The following is a 9911-nucleotide window of genomic DNA, read 5'->3' on the forward strand; positions in this document are numbered from 1 at the left end:
TCTTTGACAACATACTGAAGTCTTGTCTTTAAAAACAATACATATTTACATAAAAAAGAAACCTCTGTTCCCAAAGAACATATACATTCTTCACTTTGCAGCCTGTCAAGTCAGAACTTTTGCATTCTCCTCTACTCTGATATATAAAATGATTTAGCTTTTTGCTGACATGGTTTGCCTTACACATAGGAGAAGAAGCAATAGTATGTTCCTAATGTTTTGTGGCTCCCAGTCCCCCAGACACCCCCACCCCCACTATGATTTGCACTAGTGGATGACAAAGGCACGGTATCATGAGATGGACTTTGTAAAGTGTTACAGTATCCTTTGGGTAGATTCTGAGAAGAGGCTGGAGAGGAAAGCATCAATACTCCATGCTTCAGCAGGCTTTCGGAGCTCCAGAGGCAGATCGGCTACACACACACGGTATTGCACCTCGGTGTTGGTGCCATGCTTCTGGCACAAGTGAAGTTGAAGCTGGTTTTTGTGACGGAAATGCAGGTTACACTTCTCACACTGGAGAGACACCAGAAGCAGAATGTTAACAGTCATGAGTTAAGAGACTCATCATTGTTCACAAAGACCCAGGGCAGGAATTGTCTCTAGGAGGGTCACGGCAGCTCTTCCTTCTAAAGGCCACGCTAAGAACTCATTTGAATCTTGGCTTCTGCCAGAGGTAAGTATTGCACAAATGTCCTGGCCTCCCCTTCCAAAGTGTCACTCCTGCCTTCCCCTGGCTTGAGATATCCTTCCCTGACTTCACTGCAGAAGTACAAGTCTATCCAAAAGATAAGTTCAGATAGGAACTCTCCTAATTATTAACACATTTGTGAATTTCTCCAAGATAAAAATGATCCATCCTTCCTTTAAATCTCAGAGTTGCAGCCTTGCCCTGTGGGACAGCGTCGAGCTGTACTAACATCCTCGTCAGGTAGATCACATTTCGAAGGCAGTGAGTACTTCTCACCAAACTCCATAGTCCTGTTACCAAGCAGAACACACTCAGAAAATTCTCTGAATGCAAATAGACAAATGGATTACACCAGTCTAAATTCAGGGAAATTCCTGAGTCAGAGGACACTTTTTAACATGAAGTATTATAGATTATCTCCTCAGGGATAAGACCTTCGATTAGATAAGCTAGCAAACGATTAGCAAGTAGTTATTCACAATGATTCAAGGAAAGGGTGTTAAGAGTTTTAGTAGGAAAATTTACTGAAAAATAAAATGGATAAATAAACATATTTGGGTAAATTGTATCAGATCCTGGAGGATAAAGGTTATATTTAGATGAAAACTAAGCAAATCCACATGTAATACGGACTTCAGTTTATAATTATCAATATTGGTCCATTAATTGAAACAAATTCATCTATAAAACTAAAACTATTCTATTAAACTAAAACTATTCTAAAGCAAAATGGATGAAGAACATGCTTTATGATAAAAACGGAAATATATCTAGAAAACTAATTAACGAATTAAAAGAAAGGGTAAGACAGTGAATAAGGGCCCTGCTCTTGAGAGACAAGCCCACTGCAGCTGTGTCGTCCCTGCTCCGAATCCTGGCCACATCATTTTTCTCTCTCAGCTTTAACTCTCCTTTCCATAAGGAATTGGGTCAATAAATGCCAAAGGTCACTTTTCAGCTCTTACAGTCTGTGCAGCTAAAATTTCTATGTGCTTGAGCAGCCCAGAGCACTGAGTAAATTAGTTACTTTAGCGTTACCACCTTATTTTGAGGCCTGCTTTACAGATGAGGAAATTCAGGCACTAAGACATAAATAATGAACTTCCTCAGAAACAAAGGGCAAATACAAAGATATTCACTAAAAGCCTTAGAAACAAGGAAACAAAAATGCTTTGCAGGTTGACATCTGGATGTGAATGAAGCATTCATTGATTGGTTCTTGTGCCCAGAAGCACCTGATGTGCGGCCATCAATGCCTCAAAGCAGACACACGCACTAGGTAAACAAATCAGTGCAGCTCCGTTCCAATTGTACTTTATTTATGTCCACTGAAATTTAAGTTTCCCATAATTCGCACTGTCACAATTTTAACTTAGGCAATATTCAAAGTTTAACCATCAGGCTGTAGCTTACTGTGACTTTGTTCTAGGACACGATAATTCCAATAGCCGTTTTATAACATTACACTACACGGATAGGCAACCTCCTTTTCTGAAATACTTTCTCTATGTTTCGTTTGGGGTTGGGTGTTTTTTCATACCGTACTTTTCTGATTATTGTCCTACTTCTTTTTTAAAAAAATTTTTTATTATTTTTATTTTATGTGTATGAGTGTACTGCCTGCATGTAGGTAGGTGTGCTTGAGTCATGCAGTGCCCTTGGAAGTCAGAAGAGGGTGTCAGATCCCCCGTAACTGGAGTTATGGATGGTTGCCAGCTGCCATGTGGGTGGGTCTTCTGCAAGAGCAGCCAGTGCTCTGAACTGCTGAGCATCTTGACAGCCCTGCAGTCCTCCTTCTAAGACCTCTTTTGTTTGCTTACTGTTTTCTGAAACAGGGTCTCCCTGTAGCCCCAGTCAGCCTAGAACTCACTGTATAAACCAGGTTGGCCTGGGTCTCATAGAGATCCTGCCTCTGCCTCCCAAGAGCTGGGATTAAAGGTGTGTGTGACCAGGCCGGGTCTATGATGGCTTCTCTTAAAGCTACTCTTAAATATACATCTAGCCTCATGTAGCGGTTCACTGTGGGCACTTGGCAAGTATTTATAGAATGAATGAATGACTCCCAAATCTATGTCTCCATAGGCTGCACTTTATTCCTAAGGGTCAAGTCACCCAGCACAATGCCTTCCAGACTAAAGTCTGGGATTGTTGAGTGGGGTGGCTATGATAATCAGGCTCAGACTCAGATCTCCTGACCATTATGAGTTTAGTCATCACCCCACTTTGTTCTAGAGAATAGAGCGAACAGCTCTGCTGCCCACTTGCTCCACACTCCTCCCTCCCAGGCCAGTCAGTGGCCACAAGGCTAATGTACAAGGTAAGGTCTCTCCCCTGTATGGATGCACAGGTGGCTCTTAAGAGTCTGAAGGTGCTAGAAGCAGGTGCCACCGATTTCATAGGGATAGGGCTTCTCTCTAGTGTGGATGAGCACATGAGCATGGAGATGAGCCACCTAAAGGAGGAGCACGGTGTGAGAGGCCCTGCCAGGGAGCACTGCAGGCTTACAACCGGGTCCTCATACCCACACGGTCCCTTCTCCCTGCTGTCCTGCTCACCTGTACAAATCTTGCTCCACAGGTTTCACATTTGTAGGGCTTCTCTTCAGAGTGAATTTGAGTGTGGGTCTTCAGGTTGGCTGGCCAGTTGAACTGGGCCCCACAGATGTTACAGTGATAGGGTTTCTCACCTATGACCAGGACAAATGGAAAAAGGAAACTATATTTAATGGAGATTGCCACTGATCTTCAGTTTCAAGTCAACTACCCCCCTCCAAGGCTATTTATGCCTTCCATTCTCCCCAGTGAGGTCAGAGAGAGAATTTAGGCACCTGGGACTCTCACTCATACACACACCCACACATCTGATGGGGGACAAGGCAAAGAAACAAGGAGTGGCATGGTGGGGTGGAAACAATACTAAACTTGGGACATGATGGAAAAGGTTCCAGGAAGCCTGACCTGCAAAACTAGTGTTGTCCATAGAGTCATCTGCCTACAGGACTTGAGCAAGATACTGTCCTTCTCTGGGCCTCAGTTTCCTCTCTGAATGGGCAGGGCTGATCTAGATGACCTGAGAAGACGCCTCTGGCTCATAGACTAATGCAACAAGCCACTCACTCACCAGGGAGGCACAATCAGGCTGCTCTAGTTTCTCTTTCAGAACAAAGGTACTTTTCCACTTGTGGCAAGGGCAGCTGTATGCCATTTGCAAAAGGGGTGGGGCACAGTTCAAGCACAGGGCAACAGAGGTAACCAATGTAAGGGCTGGGCCTTCCACCAAGAAAAGTTTCTGAGGAAGGAATATAAGGAGGTATAAGTAATACTAGAAGTCTTTAGAAAAATCCATATGGAAACCTACCACTATAGAATCTTCTTAAAGTATATAAATATACATCATGAAAAGAGATCAAGCCTGGTATGGTGGCACACACCTTTGATCCTAGCACTTGGGAGGCAGAGGCAGGTGGATCTCTGTGAGTTCAAGGCCAGGCTGGTCTACATAGCGAGTTCCAGGCCAGCTGGGGCTACAGGGAGACCCTGTTTCAAAAAGACCCCCCCAAAATTTTTTTAATGACATGTATTTACAACAGCTTACATTTTCCCGTATATTAGTATAAATCAATACTAAATGTGATTTTTGATGGTAGAAGTAGAGCAGGAGTCAACCAACATTTTCTATAAAGGACCAGATGATATTTAAGCTCTCTAGGTCACATTTAATCTCTTGCTTATTCTTACCTTCCTCCTCTTTTAAGTTTTCCACCCCTTCATCTTTAAGGATGTTAAACACATTCCAATCTTGTGAACTGTACAAAACTGTCTGAGATCACATCCCACAGGACATGTTTACTAACATGTCCTAGGCAGTATGAGTAAAATTCTGAGTGTAGGAAGCTCCATTCTGTTTCCTTTGGCTGAAGGTAATAGAAACTTTGGGAGAGAGAATGGATATAGGGAAGCAAAGCTTGCCAAAAGTTTGCTGTGAAACTAGTCACACAGAGAATAAGTGTCTGTGAGATGCCCAGCCCTAAGTGACATATCTACAACGCAACCTCTGTACCTTGAGCTCACAGAACATAGTGGAACCAGGGGTAGAGAGAACACTAATGCATCTCTCACCTCTCACCAATGAAGCTTCCTCATGCAACAGAGTGTGATGCACACAGAAGGCCACACCGGCCATAGTGTAGACAATAAGAGACTGCACAGTGTCTGTCCCCAGCTAGGACTCCTATATTAAACCTTTGCCACCCAGGCCTCAGGGACCATTGCAGAAGAGGGGATAGAAAGATTGCAAGAGCCAGGGGTGATGCATGACCATAAGGAAACAGAGTCTTCCAGGTTTCTGGGAACATACACATACAAACTTACAGCAACAGTGACAGCATGCAAAGCACCCATGCAAACTCAATGGGACAAAAACCCAGCATAGAACTGGGGAAATGAGCAGGAGGCTTCAACCTTAGCCAAGGAACTATTGGCACCAATCACTGCTGAGTTAGAGTTGATCTTCTTTAAGGGCGTGATATACCATCTTCACTTGATAGGCCTTAACATATATGAGAGAATGCATGAAATCTAGTGGTTAAGCTATGGGGAGGTACAGATGGGGGATCTAAATATGATTAAGGTGTATTGTATGAGATGCACAAAAATTCAATAAAAATATGCATTGAGAAAAGGGGGGGTGATGTTTGCTGTGGAGAACCTTGCATGCTAGTATGAGCTCTGGGAATAACAGGAGGCTTCTAAGAAGCAAACAGGAGAGACGGCCAATTAAAAGACTGATGAGGGTATGTGAAATGCAGTGGTGTGGGAAATGGGATTAGTACGTAGGAAAAAACAAATTTAAATTAGTAACATCATTAAGGTAATTAGAAGATGAAGACACAAGATGGGAGCTGGGAGCCGAAGTCCCCAGGAGGGGAAAAAAAAAAAAAAAAAAAAAAAAAAAAAACCTGCACCTGTGTGAAATTTTCTCTAAGGCTGATTTACCATTTACAACTTCAGTGGTTTTCAAGGAGCTGGAATGTTGAATGTCAGAGCCAAATTATCTTGAGCTATCTCTAATATCTTTAAATGTCATTCATTGCCCAATTGATCTAGCATTCATCATTGTGCCCAGAAGGCAAATCCTTCTGTAAAAACAGACCCTTATCTTCTACCAACCCAAAGGTTAAGAATGTCACTAGATAACATCTGAGACCTGTAACGGAAGCTTTCCAACTTTTCTATAACCCAGCTAGTTGATGTTTACACCTATGTATTTTTATTTCAGTGCTGGGAATTGAGTATGGGGCCTCACACATGCCAGTCAAACAGCCCATGCCAGTCCCAGCCCCACCAATGTATTTTTAAATTTTTTATATTTTTTGAGAATTTCATGCATAAATATTGTATCTGCATCATTTCTACCTCTCCCAGTCTCCCTTCCAACACCTCCCATGTCCCTCCCACTCCCTCACCATTTCTTGTCCTCTACATTATTTTTACACATACACGTTTTTACACATACATACATTTACATATATACATTACATATACATATAATGTACTGGGTCAATTTAGTGGTGCTCATGTGTGCATGTGTTTGGGGTTGATCATTTAGGATTAGTATAATTTATCTGAGAGCTAGTCCCTGGAGAAAACTGATTCTCCCTCCCTCAGAATCCGTTGATCAGCTTAGCTCTTAATCTTGAGGTGGGACCCTGTGAAAATTTCTCCATACACATTAGCATGTCAACTGGTTTTGTCATTATGCAGATCTTGTTAGGCTATCATATTGTTATGATTTCATGGGTGGGGCTTCCTACCATGTCTAGAAGACACTATCTAGCAGCAGGCATCTTGTTCCTCTGGTTCTTACAATCTTTTCATCCCTCTTCTGAGATGTTCCCTGGGCCTTGGGTGTAGAGATTGCATTGTAGATGTATCAGTTAGGACTGGTGACTTGAGTCTGTATTTTGACCAGTTGTCCACCAATGTATTTTTAAAGTGCCTTGATTTATGATTTTTTTGTTGTGTTACTATGAAAACTTCATGAAACTGTTCCCGTATTAATACACAGCATTTGCTGTAACCTAAATCTGTGTTCCTGAGCCATGACCAATCATATTTAGCTCCAGAATAAACTATCTCTAATTCCCTTTGAGGGGAGAGCTATGTTTTTACATGGATATTGAAAAGAAACACAAAACTGTATATGGTGTTTGTACACTGTTTATATGTTTCCTTTAAAGTTAAAATGATGGTGGGGGTTGAAGAGATGGCTCAGCAGTTAAGAGCACTGGCTGCCTTTGAAGAGGAGCCAGGTTCAGTTCCCAGCACCCACATGGCGGCAAACAAGTGTTTGGAACTCCAGTTCCAGGAGATTCAACATCCTCTTCTGACCTCCATGGGCATTGTATGACATGGGTGCACTTACATACATGCAGGCAATACACTCATACACATAAAATAAAAATAATGAACTTTAAAAATATATACTAAAGTTACAAATAACAGTTTTTTTTCCCATCATCAGAGTCTTCTTAACTCTTCCATGATTCTTCTGGAAGGTTTTGTTTTACATTCAAGGCCAAATCCACTTATTTCCTCAAATTATTTCTTCAAAACTACTGAATGAAACAGAATTAAACTTTGAAACTTAATATTCTATACATACTTGCTAAGAAAATATAAGAGATATAAAGATTTATCCAGAAAATATTTTTATGATTTTTGTAACAATGAAAAGTTAGAAAACTTTCAATGTCCAAATAGAGGAAAATGGCTCAATAAAGCTGATAAATGAGCCAAGTGTACCCGCACTTGAGAGGCAGAGGAAGGAAGGTGACATGTTTCAGACAATATAGTGAGTGCAAGGCCAGCGGTAAGTCTCCTCAAAACTGAGGCTACTGCTCAGTAGAGGAGCACTTCCCTAGCACATGTAAGGCCGTGGGTTCGATTCCCAGCACCCACAAAACAAAACAAGGATGGCAAATGCATTTCATAGAATCAACATTAACATATGTGTTTCATCTGAACAGTGAGATGGCTCACCAGGTAAAAGTACCTGCCACCAAGCCAGATGACCCAAGTTTGATCCCTGGGACCCATGTGCTAGGGAAAACTAATTCCTGCAAGTCAACCTCTTATCTCCACACAAATGCCACAGCACCCCCCAAATAAATAAAATTATAATGAATGTATATTTAAAAAGAAAAGGTATGTTTTGTCACCACACAGAAAAATGAACATATTTAGTTAAGAAAGGACACTAAACTGTATAGAATTAATCCCAATTTAAAAATTTCAAACTATGATTATACACACAGGAAAAACTATTTTAAAACCAGTTCAAATTCTCTATATCTGGATTAAAGGATTAGAGATGCTTTTATTCCCTCCTCTAAAGTTTTATTTGCCAAAGTTTCAACAATAAAAATACTTCATATTTAAGTAACACAGACTTAGAAAAAAAATCGACATATGTTCTCCCTCATATGTGGATCCTAGAACCCTGATAAGTATGTGTCCAGACATAAAACTACAGGAACCAGGATAATGGAAAGGAAACAGGGAAGTAAAGGAAAAGAAAGAACTTGAAAGAGAAGAACAGTAGGAAACAGGCCTTAATAAGGGAGATATGGATAAAAATTGGGTTAGTTTAAGGGAGGGGGGAGGGAAGGGTATTCAAGGAACCTAGGGGATAAAGGGAAAGAAGGAGCTCAAGAGAGGTAGGACCATAGGAGAAGGGTATTATTAAGGGGGAAAAGGGGGAAATGGGGGCTCCTTAACTGGGAAAACTATGGTGGAGGGGAGAGAAAATACGAGAGATAAATAATGCCTAGGTAGTTTTAAAAGCCAGAGGGAACCATATTACTCCAACAACCTGACAAATTATACATAGCAGATCAAGAAATATATGTCTAGACAAGGTTTATCTGAGAACAATTGGTCTTTGCCCAAGATTTATCTACATGGCACAAAGTAGTTAAAAGTACCAGACTGGTGAACTAACCTTCTTGGATGTTTAACAGACATACTTTGAGGCCTATAATAATTTGGTCAGAGGGACATAAAGGACACTTTTGCTCCCTGCCCTCCTAGGTCGACTAGTTCTAGGGGACTATGAGCATCTCTCAAAATGTCCTATAATGGTGGTGGGTCACTTGTCCTCTTTATCAAGGAGGCCGAGGACACCCCACCAGATGGACTTGAACCAGTGTCCCGTCTACAAAGAGGAGGGTCAACACAGAGGAAACAGTTCCTCCATGATTCCAAGTGAAGCCAACCATGGTCGAGCAGGACCTTTGACTTACCTTCATATAGGAGGAACTGGTAAAAGAAAGGAGCCAGGGGCTTCTCCCAAGCCCATGTGACCCCTGAGGAACAGATCCTCAAACGACCTTAAGAGTAAAAATAAATTGGTTTATCTAGGCCAACTGTACAGCCTTAAACACCCAAAAGGAAAGTATAGCCAAAGATTAAAGGGGCCGGTATAATTTTTTAAGAGTCTGTATGCATAGCCCAATGCTACATAATATGCAACAATGCCAGATAGGAGATACCTTCTTTTGAGTTGTTGGCCAACAACTATCTATAGGAATATTGACAACTGATTACCGCTAGATGAGGAACAGCTGACCCTCCTAAAACAAAGACCTCTAGATAGGCTGACTAGATTCACCAGATGGACAAGTAGTGGGGAATGGCTGGGGGTGCCAACAACACAGCAGACAGTAGCAGGGATATCAGAGTATAAGGGCTCTAGTCGGGGGAGGGAGGCTATGGGAGGGTGCCATCTGGGAAGTGTGTGAATAAGATGGTTTGGGATGTTTTGTGTGATACACATACACATAAAAATCAACAAATTTTTAAAAATGCATTATATTTGAGGAGGAAGTGTGGAAGTTTATGTCATGTTAATTAGTAGAGGTGATATACATTACCATTGAAATCTACCCAATGACTTTATAGACATACACAGGCACCAAGGATCCAAGTGCAACCGATTATGACTAGTAACAATCAGATACATGCAGATTAGAGATACATGCGCCAACATCTCAGTGTTCATAGCAAAAACAATGAGTCTTTCTGCAGGGAAAAATATTCTAAAATGAAATGGAGATCTTTTTTAAAGGTTAAAAACTCATTCAATTTTATGTCTTACAGGGCTTATATTCCGTTCAATATTGTATAACTGTATTAATTCAACTGTGAACCTAGAAACTTGC

At 41.3% G+C, this 9911-nt stretch overlaps 1 pseudogene; it reads right to left on the reverse strand.

Annotated features, from left to right (window-relative positions):
• Nucleotides 1–380: 380 nt before the first annotated feature.
• LOC115068609 overlaps nt 381–9911 on the reverse strand; it is a 55326-nt pseudogene continuing 45795 nt past the window's right edge.

The sequence above is a fragment of the Nannospalax galili genome, unplaced genomic scaffold (assembly GCF_000622305.1).
Source record: "Nannospalax galili isolate Female #2095 unplaced genomic scaffold, S.galili_v1.0 scaffold889, whole genome shotgun sequence".
Lineage (NCBI taxonomy): Eukaryota > Metazoa > Chordata > Mammalia > Rodentia > Spalacidae > Nannospalax > Nannospalax galili.